At 42.4% G+C, this 21,634-nt stretch overlaps 1 protein-coding gene across 3 annotated transcripts in view; it reads right to left on the reverse strand.

Annotated features, from left to right (window-relative positions):
- LOC140726949 (F-box-like/WD repeat-containing protein TBL1X) overlaps positions 1 to 21,342 on the reverse strand; it is a 367,315-nt gene extending 345,973 nt beyond the window's left edge. For all 3 annotated transcript variants that reach the window (XM_073043994.1, XM_073043995.1, XM_073043996.1), the window contains exon 1: positions 20,881 to 21,342. The gene's annotated coding sequence lies outside the window, so the exon portion shown is untranslated. The remainder of the gene's footprint in view (positions 1 to 20,880) is intronic.
- Positions 21,343 to 21,634: the final 292 nt, after the last annotated feature.

Raw genomic sequence — 21,634 nt, forward strand, 5'->3', positions numbered from 1 at the left:
ACTCAACAACTCCTTAACAATACCGAATGAAGTGATGAGCTCCAAGACATTTATTTTAAATTTTAAAAATCATACACATTTTATTTAGGATAGCAGTTTACCTATTATGTAAATTCACATAATATGTACAAAATCACAATGACAATACATATACTAATTCAAATCTTCTTTTCAGGCAAAGCCCATTTCCTCAAATCACCCACTGGCAACAAAATATATTTGTACGCTGCATTTTCAAGTTTAATTTTTTGATCTTTCTCCCCCACAGGGACAAAAGAAACAATGTAAGATTGACTTTAAAAAGAACAAACTTGATGTTCAATTAACAATTTTAAAGAATTCACATTTCTTAACCAAACTTTCTGTAGCATATTTACAAACACAACTATATTAGCATTTTACTTCTATTGACAAAGATTTGGTCAGCTTGAAATGAAAACACCACGGGGAAGATTACAAAATGTTTCCAAGTATTGGAGTACAGCACCAGGCAATATAGCAAAATAACTCTAAATACAGTGTTTGGGTTTCAAATTAAATTTATCATATTATTGAATTCATACTGTGATTTGAGAGGGAGAAGCAGAAGGCACATGTATCGGTGTCACAGTGGAATAAAGGGAATTACAAGAGCACGAAAGAAGAGCCTGCCCAGGTGGATTGGAGAAGGTACGACAGCAGAACAGAGGTAGCTGAAGTGTCTGGGAATAGCTCACAAGGGGCAGGATAGATATGTCCCTCAGAAGCAGCTGTTCTCAAATGGCAGGGCTAGGCAACCATGGCTGACAAAGGAAGTTAAGAACTGCTTAAAAGCCAAGGAAAGGGCATATAAGGTAGCAAAAGTGGGTGGGAAGTTGGATGATTGGGAAGCTTTTAAAATCCAACAAAAGCAACTAATAAAGCTATAAGAAGGGAAATGATAAAATACGAGGGCAAACTAGGTGATAATATAAAGCAAGATACTAAAGGTTTTTTTTTCAGTTATATAAAGTATAAAAGGGAGGTGAGAATTGATATTGGACTTCTGGAAAATGATGCAGATGGGCCAGTAATAGGGGACAAAGAAATGGCAGATGAACTTAATAAGTACTTTTCTTCAGTCTTTACTGTGGAAGACACTAGCTGTATGCCAGAGGTCCATGAGGGTCAGGGAGCAGGAATGTGTGTCATTGCTATCACTAAGGAAAAAGTGTTAGGCAAACTGAAAGGTCTTAAGGTGGATAAGTCACCTAACCAGATGGTCTACATCCCAGAGTCCTGAAAGAGGTTGCTGAAGAGAACAAATGTATTGGTCATGATCTCGCAAGGATCACTTGATTCTGACATAGTGCCGGAGAACTAAAAAATTGCAAGTGCCATTCCACTCTTTAAGGGAGGAAGGCAAAAGGAAGGAAATTATAGGCCAGTTGGCCTAACCTCAGTGGTTGGGTAAGTGTTGGAGTCGATTATTGAGGATGAGGTTTTGAGATACTTGAGGCTAATAATAAATGTGCCCCTCATCATGGAAAACAAGAGAAAGTCAGAAATATGACAGATCAGAGAGAGCAAGGGAAAAAATAAAGCGTGGAATTCATAGTAAGAAACACCCAAATCTACAAAGATTTATTCTACAGAACACATCCAGTAGTATTGAAGGTTTGAGTAAACAAAAAGGGGAAACCTGATTTGACTAATTTACTGGTGTTCTTTGAAGACTAATAGGGAGAAATAAGTGGATGTGGTTGACTTAGCTCTTCAGAAAGCTTTTTGTCACATCATAAATGAAGTTGGTCAACAAGCCATGTGACTAAACTGAAGATAAATTTCTTTACTCAAAAGATGCTGAATTTTTCGTAAACTTAAGCAAGAATGATTGCTGAGACCATGTCATTGAATTCAGTCAGATCATAAATTGACAGATATATGGAGGTTCAGGAAATGGCGATAGAACAACAGTGCAGAAAAATGGATAGACTAGATACAGTATCATCTAGATGAATGGTGGGACAGGCTCAACCGAATGTCCTACTACACTAGTTGTCACTCCACCAATGGAATGTCAAAACATTGTGGTGAAGTTGCCAGAAAGTTAGAGTATTTATAACAATTTTAACACAATTACACATAGTTCCACAAGTATGCAGAATCTTAATTAGATTTTTAATTCAAGTACAAGATTTATTTTTGACATCCTAAAGAATTACAGCTTTGTTTGAAATTTGTGGTGCCCCCTCACCTTTCTCTGCCTTAAATGGGCATGTCCATAAACAATTGCCCTTTGAGATACCACAGAAAATTAAAACAGCATGATTAAGGTTTTTAATCGAAGTTTTCATTACATACAAAAACATAAAAGGTAGTATTATTAAAAGGTGACTATGTAGGAGTTATAGCATTCCAATAAGACATAAAAGGACACATTCTGAGTAAACTCATAATCATAGGAGTTATAATAACATAAAGAGCACATAAATATATTCTTCTTTTGCATTTATTAACTATTTTCACTATCAAATGTGCTAGTTTTTTTTGTTGAAATGTAGCTCAATGTCCAAGCCAAGACAAGCTAAGTAATGAATGTCAACAGCAGGTTAAAAATTTATGCAGGGATGTACCCATGTAATAATTATGGTTCCACCCTCGTGCAGAAGTTATTAGATTGTGATCAGAAGTATGTATGCCAGCTGATCTTCCTCTTATATGCCCAAGGTCCAGAGATCAGCCAGAATTTGATCCAGCTGGCATTTATTTAACTCAATACTGCATTATTAGGTTAGATTATGCTGAATTGAATGGAGTTAAAGAAAAATAATGATGTAGATGATATCTTCAAAATACAAATAAGAGTTAAAAAGACCTACCTGTACAAAAGTGATCAATTTTCTCCTAAAGTATAGCAAAAATGATAACTGAACCATCAAGTTATGATAAATAATCCAATGCCTATCATCATGGAAGGTCTAATATGGAGTCCACTATCTATATAGTTCAAACGACATTTATAATAGTTTGTGGAAAAGTCATGAGATATTGCCAACATGTCCTTTTGTGAAAAACTCATATTGTGGCGACCCAATTACTAGCACACTCGAACCGGCTGACAATTAGCCAGAGTGCAGGGACAAAGGAAGAAAGCCTGAGGGGGTTTCAGTAGGGCCTCTCAAGGTATCTGGTGGGAGAGACAGGCTTTAAAGCAAGACTGTGGAGTTGAAATAAACTTATTCTTTGGCTGCAGTTTATCGACTCCGTGTCGTTATTTCAGCGCTGCATGTAGCACACCGCTACAATTGGTGACCTCGACGGTCCAAACGTTTTTGGACCGGAGATGACAGACGCTGCATTTGTTAATGCGGTTTCCTTGAAGCTGCCAAGCTTCTGGACGCTACAACCTCACCTATGGTTTCAGCAAGCAGAAGCCCAATTCTATGTTCGGCAAATAACCTCAGAGGACACCCGTTACTACTACGTGGTGAGCTCCCTCGACCAGGACACAGCGGCCCAGGTCGCGGAGTTCATACAGTCTCCCCCGGCGGACGGCAAGTACACGGCATTCAAAGCCCTGCTCATAGGGACTTTCGGGCTCTCCCGCCGTGAGCAATCTGCCCGTTTACTGCACCTGGATGGCTTGGGAGACAGGCCCCCATCAGCTTTAATGAATGAGATGTTGTCTCTGGCCGACGGACACACACCCTGCCTCATGTTTGAGCAGGCATTCCTGGAGCAGCTGCCCGAGGACATACACCTGCTGCTGTCCAACGCGGATTTCAGCGACCACCGGAAGGTGGCAACCCGGGCGGACGTGCTGTGGAACGCCAAGAAGGTGAGTGGGGCGTCCATCGCACAGATCACCCGGCCACGCTCCCAGCAGCAAACCAGTCCAGGCCCGGCCACAGAGCCCGCTAAACCCAGAGGCCGGGGTGTAGAGCCCAACGAGCAATGGTGTTTCTACCACCAGCGGTGGGACGCAGAAGCCCGCCGTTGTCGCCCGCCCTGCCAGTTCCCAGGAAACGCCAGGGCCAGCCGTCGCTGATGGCTACGACGGCTGGCCATTGGGATAGCCTCCTGTATGTCTGGGACAAGCAGTCGGGACGCCGGTTTTTGGTCGACACCGGTGCCGAGATCAGCGTCTTACCTCCAACGAGTTACGACACCCGCAGCAGGGCGTCGGGTCCCCCCCTGCGGGCTGCGAACTGCAGCACAATAAGGACTTATGGCACCCGTCCGGTGCAGCTACGGTTCGGCTCCAGCCAGTTCACGTGGGACTTCACACTGGCCGACGTAGCCCAACCGCTTCTGGGTGCGGATTTCTTGTGGGCTCACAGCCTACTGGTCAACCTGCCCAGGGAAAGACTGGTTCACGCCGAGACCTTTCAGACGTTCTCCCTGGGTGCAGCCCAGTTGCCAGCCCCTCACCTTGGCTCCATCACGCTGTCCGACAACGACTTCACCAGGGTCCTGGCGGATTTCCCATCGGTTCTGGCACCGCAGTTCCGACACGGCGTACAGCACCACATCCTGACCCAGAGACCACCCCTCCATGCCCGCACTCGGCGGCTTCCCCCGGACAAGCTCCAACTGGCGAAAGAGGAGTTCAAGAGGATGGAGGAATTGGGGATCATCCGGCGGTCCGACAGCCCATGGGCCTCCCCCCTGCACATGGTGCCCAAAGCGACAGGGGGCTGGAGACCGTGCGGCGACTACCGCAGGCTGAACGAGGCTACAACACCGGACCGCTACCCTGTGCCGCACATTCAGGACTTTGCAGCAAACCTGCACGGCGCACGGATCTTCTCCAAGGTAGACCTCATCCGCGGATACCATCAAATCCCGATGCATCCGGACGACATCCCCAAAACGGCTCTCATCACCCCGTTCTGTCTTTTTGAGTTCCTCCGCATGCCGTTCGGCCTGAAGAATGCCGCACAGACGTTCCAGCGGTTGATGGACGCGGTGGGACGCGACCTGGACTTCGCATTCATCTATTTGGACGACATCCTCATAGCCAGCAGCAGTCGTCAGGAACATCTGTCCCAACTCCGACAACTCTATGCCCGGCTGAGTGACTACGGTCTAACGATCAACCTGGCCAAATGCCAGTTCGGACTCGACACCATTGACTTCCTGGGCCACAGGATTACCACAGACGGGGCAACCCCTCTGCCCACTAAGGTAGATGCGGTCCGCCATTTCCCCCGACCCACCACGATCAAAGGCCTCCAGGAATTCGTAGGTATGGTCAATTTCTACCACCGCTTCCTCCTTTCAGCTGCCCGGATCATGCGCCCCCTGTTCGCTTTGCTGTCCGGTCCGGGCAAGGACATTACCTGGGACGAGGTGTCCGCCGCCGCTTTCATTCAAACGAAGGATGCCTTGGCGAACGCCACGATGCTAGTGCACCCCAGAATGGACGTCCCTACCGCCCTCACAGTGGGCGCATCTAATACGGCAGTCGGTGGGGTACTGGAGCAGCTCATCGCGGGCCGCTGGCAACCCCTGGCGTTTTTCAGCAAACACCTGTGGCCACCCGAGCTCAAATACAGTGCTTTTGACCGGGAACTGTTGGCGCTATACCTGGCAATCCGGCATTTCAGGTACTTCTTAGAAGGTAGGCCCTTCACCGCGTTCACGGACCACAAACCGCTTACCTTTACATTCACAAAGGTGTCCGATCCCTGGTCGTCCCGCCAGCAGCGCCATCTGTCCTACATCTCTGAATACACGACGGACGTCCGGCACGTCTCAGGTAAGGACAATGTCGTGGCGGATGCACTCTCTCGCCCTAACATTCACGCCCTTTCCCAAGGGGTAGATTTTGAGGCACTGGCTGAGGCACAGTTGGCAGATGAGGAGATCCCGTGTTACAGGTCCGCAGTCTCTGGTTTGCAGCTCCAGGACCTCCCCGTAGGCCCAGGTGAGAGGACCCTACTCTGTGACGTCACCACCGGCCAGCCCCGTCCCGTCGTCCCGGCACCTTGGCGACGACGTGTTTTCGACTCCATTCATAACTTGGCGCACCCCTCCATCCGCACTACCGTCCGGATGGTCTCCAGCAGGTTCGTTTGGCACGGACTCCGCAAGCAGGTCCGTGACTGAGCCAGAACGTGCATGCACTGCCAGACGGCCAAGGTGCAGCGACACACCAAAGCCCCGCCGCAGCAGTTCCACCCCACCCACCGGCGTTTCGACCACATTCATGTGGATATCATGGGCCCCCTGCCAGTGTCGCGCGGGGCACGGCACCTCCTGACTATCGTGGACCGGTTCACAAGATGGCCAGAGGCGGTCCCACTCACCGACACCACCTCTGAATCTTGCGCCCGGGCACTGATCGCCACCTGGGTGTCCCGCTTTGGTGTACCGGCCCACATTACCTCCGACAGAGGCGCCTAGTTCACCTCCAGCCTGTGGTCAGCGATGGCCAGCCTGTTGGGGACTCAGCTGCACCACACCACTGCCTACCACCCACAGTCGAACGGACTGGTGGAGCGTTTCCACCGTCACCTGAAGTCGGCTCTCATGGCCCGCCTGCGCGGAGCTAACTGGGTGGACGAGCTTCCCTGGGTCCTACTCAGCATCCGCACGGCACCCAAGGACGATCTGCACGCTTCGTCGGCCGAGTTGGTGTACGGCGCACCCCTGGTCGTTCCCGGGGAGTTCATACCAGCCCCAAGGGGGCAAGAGGACGAACCCGCAGCAGTCCTGGGCAGACTACGCGAGAGGCTCAGTGCCCTGGCCCCCGTACCCACTTCGCCGCATGGGCAGCACCCGACCTGCGTACCCAAAGACCTGCAGAACTGTAAGTTTGTGTTTGTATGACGGGGCGGGAGGGGCCACTTACGGTGCTCAGGAACAACGGGTCCACGTTCGTGCTGGACGTTGGGGGGAGAGAGGCGGTTTTCACGGTAGACCGACTCAAACCGGCCCATGTGGACTTGGCGCAACCGGTCGAGTTTCCGGCACCGCGGCGCAGAGGCCAACCTCCCAAACAGGGTCCGGCCCAGACTGTGGACATTGGGGGGTGTATCGCCGGTTTTTGGGGGGGGGGGTTATGTGGCGACCCAATTACTAGCACATTCGAACCGGCTGACAATTAGCCAGAGTGCATGGACAAAGGAAGAAAGCCTGAGGGGGTTTCAGTAGGGCCTCTCAAGGTATCTGGTGGGAGAGACAGGCTTTAAAGCAAGACTGTGGAGTTGAAATAAACTTATTCTTTGGCTGAAGTTTAATCGACTCCGTGTCGTTATTTCAGCGCTGCATGTAGGGCACACCGCTACAATATCACGAATTAGTGTACTGTACAGTCATTCTACATAGCTCAGATAAGGCAAGATGCTTCAGATATAAAACCTTTACTACTACTTGGGCACACGAGCTAACAACTGTGATTAGTTAAACTCAGACTTGCATTTTTGTGATTTATTTCATTATTCACACAATATTAATAAATGCAAAATGGTTAAAAAGAATCCTATATAGAGTAAGATCCCAATAACTTGCATGTTTAGAACAAGAACTTTCAATCCACCTGTACTAAAGAACCATTTACAACCTTTTCATCAAAAAGATGGGGTATAAATGTAAAAATATACTGTTGCCTAAAGTATTCGTAAAATTTCAGGTGAATTTGACAGGTTCATAAATAAGCAAATTTTCTTCTGTGCAATATACATGATAAGATCATGAGCTAATGTACAAGTTCTATAGAAAATAGAACAGTGCAACACACAAACAGAACCTTTGACCCACGGTTGTGCCAAACTAATTAAACTAATGACATCTAACCCATTCTGTCTGCACATTGTCCATGCATTGTGACAAAGAGCGCATAGCACATAAACAGCCCCTTTGGCCCATCTAATCAGCACCAAACCTTGATTCTCCCTACTCCCACATGCCTGCACTTGGATCATAGTCCATCCTTGTACTTATCCAAAATTCACTGAAACGTTGAAATCAAACCCGCGTCCGCCACTTCCACGGCTCATTCCACAGTCTCACCACCCTCTGAGTGAAAAAGATCCCCTTCACATTGCCCTTAAACATTTCACCTTTCACCCTTAACCTATGACCTCTAGTTTAGTCTCACTAACCTCAGTGGAGAAGCCTACTTGCATTGGTCCTAACTATACTATAATTTTGTATATCACTATCAAATCTCCCCTCATTCTATTACACTCCAGGAAGTAAAGTCACAACCTATTCAACCTTTCCTTATAACTGAAGTCCTCAAATCCTGGCAACATCCTTGTAAATTTTCTCTGCCATCTTTCAGTCTTATTGATATCTTTCCTGAAGTTAGGTGAGCAGAACTGCACACAATACTTCAAAATTAGACCTCACCAACATCTTATACAACTTCAACATAACATCCCAAAACCTGTACTCAATACTTTGATTTTGATTTATGAAGACCAATGTGCCCAAAACTTTCTTTACCACCTTATCTACCTGACACATCACTTTCAAGAAAATATGGATCTGTATTCCCTGATCCCTCAGTTCTACTGCACTCCTCAGTGCTACTGTTCATCATACAAGTCTTGCAGTGGTTTGTCCTCCCAACACATGCAAAACTACACCTCTATTCCTGCAAATTCATGGCCAATCTAAGAGTCTCTTAAACATCATCATATCTCCCACCATCAACACTCAGTACCATATTCCAGATGCAGCCTAACCAGAGTTTAAAATAGCTGCAATACAACTTCCTGGTTCTTGAACTTGACTAAAAAATATGCTGTATACCTCCTTTACTACCCTGTCAACTTGTGTGGCCACTTTCAGGGAGCAGTGGACTTAGACTCAAGATCCCTCTGTACATCTATGCGATAAAGAGTCCTGCCATTAGCTACACACTGTCCCTTTACATTTGAACTCCAAAACTGCAACACCTCACACTTGCCCAAGTTGAATGACCATCTGCCATTTCTCTGCTCATATCTATAACTTATCTATATCATTTGGCACCCTTCATAAGCATTCTTCAGAAGGATGAACCCATGGAAAGCATCCGGTCAGACGAGATTCCAAGCTGAATACTAAAGACCTGTGCTGATCAACTGGCTGGAATGTTCAACGATAATTTAATCTCTCATTTTGGCAGCCTGAGGTACCCACCGGCCTCAAACAAGTTTCAGTTATACCGGTACCCAAGAAGAAAGTGGTAACCTGCCTCAGTGATTGTTATCCAATAGCAGTTACATCCATAATAATAAACTGTTTTGAGAGGTTGATGATGAAACATATCAACTCCTGTCTGTGAAGTGACTTGGATCCTCTCCGATTTCCCTACTGTCACAATAGCCAGATGTCATTTCATTGGCTCTTCACTCAACCATGGAACATCTGGACAATGAAGATGCATACATCAGGATGCTTTTTGTGAATACAACTCAGCATTCAATACTATTAACCTCTCAAAATTAATCAATAAGCTTCAAGACCTAGGCATCAATAACTCCTTGTGCAAGTGGATCCTCTATTTCCTCACTTGCAGATCATAGTCAGTTTAGATTGGCAACAACATCTTCTCCACATCACCTTCACCACAGGTGCACCACAAGGCTGCGTGCTTAGTCCCTGTTCTACTCGCTTTATACTAACGACTGTGAGGCTCACAGCTTCAATGCCATATTTAAGTTTGCTGATGACACCACTGTCATTGGCCAAATGAAAGCTGGTGATGAATCAGCATTATGGAAGGAAGACCGAAAATCTGGCTGAATGGAGCCACGACAACCACCTCACATTAATTTCAGCAAAATCAAGGAGATGACTTAACTTCAGCAGGAGGAAACTGGAGTTCCACGAACCAGTGTTCATCAGGGGATCAGAGGTAAAGAGGGTCAGCAACTGAAAATTCCTCGGTGATGTAAATTCAAAGGATCTGTCATAAGCCCAGTACACAAGTGAAATTATGAAGAAAGCACAGCAGCATCTCTACTGAGAAGTTCGTAAAGATTCAGCATGTCATCTAAAACACTGACAAACTTCTACACGCAATGGAGAGTACCGTAGATTCCGGATTTTAAGCCGCTACTTTTTTCCCACATTTTGAACAGCTTTGAACTTTGCGGCCAATAATCCGAAGCGGCTAATGCAAGGTTTTTTTCATGCCGCCTCGTAAACATTTTGCCTCGTAACAGTAGACCAATAAAATTGATGAGTAGTTCACAGAGGTCCAATGAAATTGTACGATAAATCAAGCGCACTTTCACAATTAAATTATTGTAAATCAGTCATTTGTACTCACCCTCATCAACATGGAAAACACTCGAAGCATTGTGCTACCTACCCTACTTAGTTTAAACTATATTTGTTTTCTGTACTACATCGCGGGATGCTATGACGACACACCCGGTTTCGCGGTGTCTTGTGGGAAAATGCCGTTTGCGATGAAACGGAAAGGAGGGGGGAGCGCATTACGCGAGCGGCTTTGGATCCGAGCGAAATCTGCTTTTAAATGCCGTTTGCGATGAAACGGAAAGGAGGGGGGAGCGCATTACGCGAGCGGCTTTGGATCTGAGCGAACTCTGCTTTTAAATGCCGTTTGCGATGAAACGGAAAGGAGGGGGGGGGAGCGCATTACGCGAGCGGCTTTGGATCTGAGCGAACTCTGCTTTTAAGTTAAAGGTATCAATAACTTTTCCTGGTAGGCTGCAGTATATATATTTTTTACCAGTCGTTAGGAGATATTGGAATGTTGTTCAGTAAAGAAGTATACGCAACGTATATTTAAAAGTAGCCGCGTACGGGCACGGTTCGAAAAAAAGCATTTGCAATATGTATTTGTTTTTGTTACCATATGGATTTAATTAAAAGTTAAAAAAATCCTCACGTGTAATATCTTTCTGTGTAAATATCTCATATTACAACGTGGGACACCTGCGGCCGAAAATCCGGTGCGGCCTAAAATCCGGTGCGGCCTTTACATTTAAAAAAATGATTTTATTTCTAAAATTAGAGCCAGCGGCTTAAAATCAGGTGCGCTCTGTAGTCCAGAATCTACGGTATTTTGATTAGTTGCATCACGGACTGATATGGAAACACCAATGCCCCTGAACAGAAAAGCCTACAATATGTAGTGAACCACAGTCCAGTCCATCATGGGTAAAGCCCTTCTCACCATTGAGCACATCTAGATGGAGTGCTGTCACAGGAAAACAGTATCCATCATCAAGGACCCCCAACATTCAGCCCATGCTCTCTTCTCACAGGAGTCTCACGACCCACACCACTAGGTTCAGAAACAGTTATTACCCCTCAACCATTAGGATCTTGAACCAGTGGAGATAACTTCATTTCCTCATCACTAAACTGTTCCCACAACCTGTGGACTCACTTTCAAGGACTCTTCATCACATGTTCTCAATATGTATTATGGTTTATGGTCATTATTTTTCTCTTTTGTACATTAGCTGTTCATCCTGTTGGGTGTGGTTCTTCATTGATTCTACTGTTCTGCTTGTACTTACTGTGAATGCCAGCAAGAAAATTAATTTCAGGGTTGTACTATGGCAACATATATGTACATTGATAATAAATTTACTTTGAACTTTTATCCATAATGCCACCAATCTTTATACCATCAGCAAACTTACTAACCCACCCATTGTTTTTATCCAATACCACAAAAGGCAGAAGTCTCAAAATAGATCCCTGCAAAACACCACTGGTAATAGAGCCCAGCCACAATAAGACCCTTCAAACATTACCCTGTCTTCAATCAGCAAGCCAATGCCAAATACCAAATCACCATAAATCCTATGTGACTTAATCTTCTGGATGAGCCTATCATGTCTTACTGAAACCCACCTGGGCAACATTCACTGCTCTAGCCTCATCAACCACTTTGATCATTTTATTGCAAAACTTAAAACATGGCAGTCTCCATACTCCCCACAAGTTTTATTTAACAAATTAGTAATGACCAAAAATAATGTTTTTTAGGTTTATTTACCAATTTCAGCAAGAACTGATCAACGAATAATAAAAAAGCTGAAAACAAAGTGGTGAACAGAAAAATAAATTAGAAATGTGAAAAATTTCAAACAAATTCCTTATCTTGACATTTGCCATATCCAGATTGTTGATCTTTTGAGTGAAAGTGGGGTTTTCCCTCATACCTCTAAAATAAATCTCTACTTTGTCAGAAAGCCTTATCCAACTGGAGAACATCAAGACATGAACTTACAACAGATTCAATCATTAAGATAATAGGAACCACATAAGTTATTTTTTTCACCTGCTCCAATTATCTGTAGACTGATCCCTCGTGCCCCCTACCCCAGTACCTGGCTAAACTAGGGAAATGCCTGTCCATGCACATAAGTTGGCCTTACAAAGATTGTCATGTTAAAAATGACATAATGTGCACATTTCAGCTGCACTATACCCATCACCGATAAGGGAAAGGAGGACTTTGACCTGAAATATTAGCAGTCATTGCCCAATGTTCTCAATGCTTACTGCATTTTCCGTTTTTATTTCAGATAACCAACATCCACAGTATCTTTTTCTGATATACTAAAGGAATATCAAGGCTATATTGCATTTGTGAAGCCATCACATAGATCAAAGCTGACACCAAAGTTAAGCTACAAGGATTTAAAGGAGCTAGACTTACTACTCTACAGAAAAAGATTCAAGAAATCTAACAGCTTTCAAAATTATAAATACATTTGCTTACACAAAGTAATCAAAAATTAAGATACATAAATACAAAAATTAAAAACCCATAATGAATTCAGGCAAACCAATTGCACACATTTGAAATAAGTCTCTGGTCTAGATCACGTAAGTAGATAATATAAGCAACTTCCAGAGAAAGCCATGATAAAATAAATAAAGGTACAAATTATTTTCTGCACAATCATACAGAAACCAAACCCACATGTATTACACACTTCTGCACCATCCAAGTGGATACAGTAACTTGATCAAGACTTCCATTAGTCTAACAGAAAGGAATTTCATAAGTGTTTGCAACACATGAAGGAAAGACGAGTTAAAATCAAAAAGCATAAAGTTATTGAGTAATATGGGCATTTTGCTCTTCCTAATAACAGCACAGTACAAGAACTTATAACCTACTCCAAGATCAATCTCAGCCTTTCCTCCTACGTAACTATCCATTTTTCAACTATCCATGTTACTATCTAAGATTTTCTTAAATGTCCCTAAAATATCTGCCTCTACTACCACTACTATCTGCCTCTACTGGCAGGGTGCTCAACGCTTCCACCACTCTCTGTGTGAAGAACTTAACCCTGATAAACTTTCCATCAATCACCTTAAAATGATGTGCCCACATATTAACCATTTCTGCCCAGGGGAAAAGTCCCCGGCTGTCCACTTGATCTATGCCTCTTATCACCTTGAGAGGTTACTTGCACCTCTCATTTTCATTCATGCCAAAGAGAAAAGCCCTTGCTCGCTCAGCTTATCCTCATAAAAATGCTCTCTAGTCTGGGCAGCATATAATCAGCAGTTAGCATAATGCTTTACAGTACAGGTGACAAGGGTTCAATTCTTGCTGCTGTCTAAGAGTTTGTATGTTCTCCGCATGACAGTGTAGGTGTCCTCCAGGTGCTCTGGTTTCCTCCCACAGTCCAAAGATGTGCCAGTTGGTAGGTTAATCAGTCATTGCAAATTAACCCTTGATTAAGCTAGGATTAAATCAGAGGATTGCTGGGTGGCACGGCTTGAAGTGTCTGAAGGGCTTATTCCGTGCTGTATCTCAATAAATAAATCCTGGTAAGTCTTTTCTGCATGCTCTCTAAAACTTCCAGACACTTCCTACAATGAGGCAAGCAAAAGTGAATACAATATTCCAAACGTGGTTTAATCAGGGTTTTAAAGAGCTGTACATTACCCCATAGTCTATGGGGTACCCCACCTATGACAATTAAAGAGGTGGAAGTACTGGCGCTTTTAAGAAATTTAAAAGTGGTTAAATCTCCGGGTCCTGACCGGATATTCCCCAGGACCTTGAGGGAAGTTTGTGTAGAGATAGCAGGAGCTCTGACGGAGATCTTTCAGATGTCATTAGAAACGGGGATTGTGCCGGAGGATTGGCGTATTGCTCACGTGGTTCCATTGTTTAAAAAAGGTTCTAGAAGTAAGCCTGGCAATTATAGACCTGTCAGTTTGACATCAGTGGTGGGTAAATTAATGGAAAGTATTCTTAGAGATAGTATTTATAATTATCTGGATAGACAGGATCTGATTAGGAGTAGCCAGCATGGATTTGTGCGTGGAAGGTCATGTTTGACAAACCTTATTGAATTTTTTGAAGTAGTTACTAGGAATGTTGACGAGGGTAAGGCAGAGGATGTAGTCTATATGGACTTCAGCAAGGCCTTTGACAAAGTTCCACATGGAAGGTTAGTTAAGAAGGTTCAGTCGTTAGGTATTAATGCTGGAGTAATAAAATGGATTCAACAGTGGCTAGATGGGAGATGCCAGAGAGTAGTGGTGGATAATTGTTTATCGGGATGGAGGCCGGTGACTAGCGGGGTGCCTCAGGGATCTGTTTTGGGCCCAATGTTGTTTGTAATATACATAAATGATCTGGATGATGGGGTGGTAAATTGGATTAGTAAGTATGCTGATGATACTAAGGTAGGAGGTGTTGTGGATAATGAGGTGGGTTTTCAAAGCTTGCAGGGAGATTTATGCCAGTTAGAAGAATGGGCTGAACGTTGGCAGATGGAGTTTAATGCTGAGAAGTGTGAGGTTCTACATTTTGGCAGGAATAATCCAAATAGAACATACAGGGTAAATGGTAGGGCATTGAGGAATGCAGTGGAACAGAGAGATCTAGGAATAACAGTGCATAGTTCCCTGAAGGTGGAGTCTCATGTAGATAGGGTGGTGAAGGCGGCTTTTGGAACGCTGGCCTTTATAAATCAGAGCATTGAGTACAGAAGTTGGGATGTAATGTTAAAATTGTACAAGGCATTGGTAAGGCCAAATTTGGAATATTGTGTACAGTTCTGGTCACCGAATTATAGGAAAGATATCAATAAATTAGAGAGAGTGCAGAGACGATTTACTAGGATGTTACCTGGGTTTCAGCACTTAAGTTACAGAGAAAGGTTGAACAAGTTAGGTCTCTATTCATTGGAGCGTAGAAGGTTGAAGGGGGATTTGATCGAGGTATTTAAAATGTTGAGAGGGATAGATAGAGTTGACGTGAATAGGCTGTTTCCATTGAGAGTAGGGGAGATTCAAATGAGAGGACATGATTTGAGAGTTAGGGGGCAAAAGTTTAAGGGAAACACGAGGGGGTATTTCTTTACTCAGAGAGTGATAGCTGTGTGGAATGAGCTTCCTGTAGAAGTAGTAGAGGCCAGTTCAGTTGTGTCATTTAAGGTAAAATTGGATAGGTATATGGACAGGAAAGGAGTGGAGGGTTATGGGCTGAGTGCGGGTAGGTGGGACTAGGTGAGATTATGAGTTCGGCACGGACTAGGAGGGCCAGAATGGCCTGTTTCCGTGCTGTGATTGTTATATGGTTATATGGTCTTGAGATCCGTCTCCCTGCAAATGAAGGCCAACACACCATAAACCTTTTTAACAATCCTATCAACTTGCGCAGCAACTTTGAGGGATTTATGGGCATGGACCTCAAAATCCCTCTATTCCTTTACACTGTTAAAAATTCTGCCTTCAAATTGACCTTTCAAAGTGAATCACTTCACACTTTTCTGATTGAACTACGGTACATCAGCCACTTCTCACCCCAGTTCTGCATTCTGTCAAAGTCACATTGCAACCTACAACAATTCATAAAACAGAAGAATCAGACCATATGGCCTATCACCTTCTCCATCATTCTATCATGGCTGATGTATTATCCCTCTAAGACTATAAGACATAGGGGTAGAATTATGCCATTCAGCCCATTGCCCATTCAACCCTCCACACTATTCACAACTCTACCAAACTTTGTGTCATCTGTGAACTTACTAACCCATCCTTGCACTTCCTCATCCAAGTCATTTATAAAAATCACTAAGAGCAGGGGAGTCCAAGAAAAGATTCCTGCAGAACATCACTGGTCACTGAACTCCAATCAGAAATACACTCCATTTGCAACCACCCTCTGCCTTCTATGAACAAGACAGTTCTGTATCTGCACAGTCAAATTTCTCTGTATCTCATGTCTCCTGACTTTCTAAATGAGCCTACCATGGGGGTGTTTTCAAAACCCTTATTAAAATCAATATACACCACAGCCACTGTTCCATCCTCATCAATGAATAATAATGTTTATGAATAAGCTACAATTTGGTACAATGCCACATTCTGTACATCTTTACAATAGCACATTTACTTCTAAATTCCAATAACCTTCAATTTCTTAATCTTCCAAATGTTTAACCAACTCCATTTTAAATATATGTAATGATCTGGCTTCCACCACCCTCGGGTGGAGAATTCCACAGATTCATTAACTTCAGAGGAAAAAAAGCTCCACATACCTCAGTTTATAATGACCATCTCTTTGTCCCCTTATTACATGTGCCCTTATTGTGATTCTCCCACCAGTCATGACACCCCTTATTCTACTAAATTCCAAGGAATGCAGTCATAAACTGGCTAGGATCTCTTGATGGGACATTCCCGTTCAGGAATTAAACTGCTGGATTTCCTTTAGACTGCCTCCAATGTTACTATATTATATTTTAGATAAAGGGTCTTAAACTGTATGCGATATTCCAAGTGTGGTCTCTCAATACCTCCACAACTGTAACAAAACCTCCTTATTCATCAACTCCAACCCCTTTGCCATATATAGGGCAAAATGCCATTTGCTTTAACTTGTTACACCTGTTTGCTCACTTTCTGTGACAACTTTACCATTATTTCTAACATTCCTACATTAAAGCAACTTTAGAAATGCAGGCTGTTAAATTAGTAAAATATGCATAGATGCAATATTTAAACTTTATACACACATTTGATAGCTAATGAAAATTTGAGTCATGTGACAAAAAAATGAAGTTAGATCACAGATGAGCCTTACTCATTCACCTGATCAAAACATCAAAGATCTGAAACAGTAACTGCTTTTCCTTGCACAGATGCTGCCTTGCTTGTTGAGTATTTCTTGCACAACGCACAAAGCACTGGAGAAACTCAAATCAGGCAGCATCTATGGACAGACATGGATAGTCAATGTTTCAGGTTGAGATTCTTCATCAGGACTCCACTCTGAGTATTTCTTACATTTACTCTTTTTACCTGCATCTATATTTTGCTTTTCAGATATGAACTCACTCAGTGCAGAACAGACTAAAGCAGTGTATCGCTAAGTTTCTTTTTGTATGTATATATAAATGGCTTAGATGAAGAAACCAAAGATATAAATGCTAAATTCGCTCCTGATACAATGCCAATCCAGAAAATAAATTTAAAAAAGGACATACAAGGGATATGCATAGTCTTGAGTAAATAAATATCTGGCAAATGGAAGTATAATGAGAGAAACTGCAAAACTTCCTATTTTGACAGGAAAAGTAACACAAAATCTAAAAAAAACCCAAGACAGTAAGAGATAGAGCTCTGACATGCAGAGGAATATGGTTCATAAGAGGCTAGTATCCAGATACAACAAGTAATTGGCAAACCTAATAGAATTTTGTTCATTGCAATGAAAGATTGATACAGAAGTAGGGTGGTTATGTTTCAGTCAAAATAGGGCATTGGTAAAACCGTATCTGAAGCACTTTGTATATTACAACATTAGTTTGTTTATTAAGGAAGGATGTTAATGTATTGGAAGGAGTCCAGAAGATTATTAGACTAATACCTGGAACGAGCAGATTGTCTTATAAGGAAGGGTTGGAGAGGCTAGGCTTGTATTTTAAGGGAAAGCATCACTAGCATTTATTTATAAGATTCTAAAGATCCTATGTGCAAAAAGATCATAAGGATCTTGTGAGAAAATCTAAAGCTAGCATGGAGCCCACTTTAAAACAGAGACAAGGTGTATTCTTTTTTCATGAATTAACAAATCTTCCTCAAAAGGTGGTGGAAATAGTCTTTGATTTTTTCTTTAGGCACAATATTTCTCAATTGGCAAGGGTTAAAAGTTTTTAGCAGGTAGAGTAAAATGATAGAGGTCACAACAGATAGCCACATTAATAAATATAGAATGGACTTAAAAGGACAGGAGATCTATTCCTACTCATAATTCATATCTAAAATTGGCCCATATTTTTAATTTAAAATACATTAAAAGTTTTGGTGAAGTTTTTCTTCCAATATACAAAACATCAGATTTGAGATTTCATTGTAGTGAATGAAAACTTGCCTAAAGCAGCAATCAACAGTCAGTACTATTTGCTTAGCAAGTTAAGAATCTCCGCTTTCAGAAATAGGACATAGCTAAAATGTCTATAATATACACCATTTACATTCTTACATAACATTCAGAAAACATTTTCATTTTGTATCAGTGGATTGTGAGCAAACATTACTAACATCTCAAAATATTTCACTGTGTGATCTACAAAATGGTAGCCTTTGCGGATTTCTCATTAATTTTGTTTTCTTGAAACTTTTGCAAAGAATGCTTCTATATTACTCAAGTGATGATTTTTCAGACTGAGACCTAGAAATGGGTTCCTTTTATTCATCACAAGAGGACACAGGTTTTAAGGTGCTGGGGAGTAGACACAGAGGAGATGTCAGGGGTAAGTTTTTTACTCAGAGAGCGGTGAGTGCATGGAATGGGCTGCCAGCAACGGTGGTGGAGACAGATACGATAGGGTCTTTTAAGAGACTTTTGGATAGGTACATGGAGCTTATTAGAAAAACAGAAGGCTATAGGTAAGCCTAGTAATTTCTAAGGTAGGGACATGTTCGGTACAACATTGTGGGCCGAAGGGCCTGTATTATGCTGTAGGTTTTCTATGTTCTATATCTATTTGGTCCTGCTTTGGTGGAAGACTGATAGTGCCATCAAAAATATGGTAAATCATAAACACCTCAAAGAGCATTACAGATGTTCCTTTGGTAGGGTGGCTGGTCTACACTGCAAAAGTCTGAAACTATTTGACCTTGAATGACTTCCCATATACATCAGATGCTATTCCAACAGCAATTGTAACTTGAGTTTATAACTTGCCTTTGAAATAATAAAGCATTCCAGGATACTTCCAAGGCAAAACTTATCACCCAGAGAGACTAATAACTAAAATATCAGGGCATTTAGGTTTAGTTAGAGGTAATTTCTAAAAGAGAGAGAAAAAAAAACATTTTAGGGACTCAAAGGTCCTGGTGGAGAAACCTAGAACAAAGGACTTTGACAAATTAAAGCTCTGTCATCAGTGGTGAGCAATTAAAATTTGAGATGCTTATAGGGTCAGGAATGCACAAATCATGGAAAGTTAAAGAAAATAAATAAATTACAGAGGGGGGTGATGCATAAGAACACAAATATGGGAATTTTGAAATCAAAGCTATGTTTATCTGGGTGCCTTTGCAGAACAGTAAGCAGTAAGGATGATGGGGGAGCAAGTTTTGGTGTTCAATGTCCACAGATAGACATTTTCCAGTTGAGATCACTGGACGCTAATCTGGAGCAGGAAACCAGAATGGTTGTTTATGCTCAAACCTGAAAGGTACTAAGAATAAATGAAATGCTCCAACTACTGGAACCAAACATTTCACCATAGTTAAGTATTTGAACTCTGTGCAGCATAGTACAAACTGATGATGATTTATATCCATCCTTTGTATAATAAGATAGCAGACAGACAAAAATCCCAGATATTCAATTCTTTCACACATGTAACACTGAACAAGACAAATTACAAGCTGCAATTAGTTGCATAAAAATAAAAGAAATTTTGTAAGTATTATCATAATCATATATTGCTACATTTTCAAACTTTTATTACTTCCAAATTTGGCAGGCCAGGCAAAGCTGTTAGATGAAGTAACTATGCCATTATGTTGCAACAACTGTAGAAATATGGTTCACTGTTTATGCTCTCTGTGAATGATATTTTAAAAGCACTATTTCAATTTGCAAATACATATATTCCAAATGTAGTTTAACTACAAACAAAAAATTTAAATGCACACATTCACTTGATTATGTTGCCTAAAACCTACAACATATTTACACTAAGTTTACAAAGTAAATGCCAAACATTGAACAGGGTAGCTACAAATACATTTATAACATGATACTGTATGAACAGACTCCATTATATGTGGTTTTCCTGCTATAATAAATTTGAATCAATGTGCTTCCCCTCCCCAATACATTGCTGAGACAATCCACGCCATCTGCATGGTGATTTTTATTTCAAATTTGTACTTCCTTGGTGTAATAAAATCAAGGGGTTCAGAGCAGAAAAAAATATTTTACAATATATGATCTCTCCACTTGCCCATGTAAAATAGTGGTTATATTAATCCATGACCTACTTTCACTGAACCAACTGCTATGACTTATATGTAGATACAATGTGCTCCGTGTAAAATCAATACAGTAAAACCTGTTTTGAACACTTATCAGTATTTAGTCCACAATCGTATGATCAATCACATACACATTTCATTCATATCAGACAAAACTTACATTGGTGAGGAAAAAAACACAGATGAAACCTAAAAGATGAAATCGGTAAGCCATTATTTTGACTTATATTTTCCTAATGAACAGAGTATGATTTTAAGGATTTCTGAATGACAGTAATTAATACTCCCAAATCACAGAAAGCACCATTTACCAACAATCCCTTATCTCAATAAACTGTCAGCCCCATCCCCCACCCAAGCAAAACTGTACGGTATAAATGTTTTTAAATGTCAGAACAAGCAGGTTGCCTCTTGAAAAGTTGCTTAGATCAATGTTGTCCCTATATATAAATATCTTACCTTGTATAATCCTTGTAAATTAAACCCACAGCTTGTTTTCACTTCCACAAACAACGAAAAGCTCCAACTACTTTTCTCTGTGTGTGTTGTTTTTTTTTAAAGAAATAATCTTAGGGTTTAAAAGAACCGTTCTTCACGTATTACTCATCACCGGGCTGTATTTATGCTGTACCCGGCTACAAAGTGCCTCGGAAAGGCCTTTAAGTGGAAGAAGATCAACTATAGTTCGCATGTATGTGTTGATCCTACAACTAATGACACCGAAACGACGCGGTGGCGAATGGAAATGAGAAGGAGAAAGGTAAAAGTTGATGGCGGAATGGCGTCAGAAGCCTCTGCTGCTGCTGGTTGCTAAACATTCATTTCCCAGGAGTTGAACCTGAGGGGACGACAACCGGCTCGAGCACAGACAGGCAGTGAGACAGAGCGCGGCTCGGCGCTCGGCGCCAGGCACTGCCCCGAAACCCGGCTCCCCACCCCCACCCCCACCCCCACCCGCGGGGGCCACCGGCCCCTCCCCCCACACACACACACACAGCCCTTCCAGCGTCCTAATAACGCCACCTTTTTATGCTTTTATAGATTATATATTTATAAATATACACATGGGGGAGGGGGGGAAGCACAGAATACTGCATTGAGCTGTTCATTTCTGCATCGGGAACACCCAAAAAAAAAATCCTTGCTTTTTCTTTTATAACAAATCCAATTATTTGTCTACTTTCTCAAGACCCACCCCACCCCTGCGCCAGCT

This window comes from Hemitrygon akajei, chromosome 4, assembly GCF_048418815.1.
Source record: "Hemitrygon akajei chromosome 4, sHemAka1.3, whole genome shotgun sequence".
NCBI classification, from domain to species: domain Eukaryota; kingdom Metazoa; phylum Chordata; class Chondrichthyes; order Myliobatiformes; family Dasyatidae; genus Hemitrygon; species Hemitrygon akajei.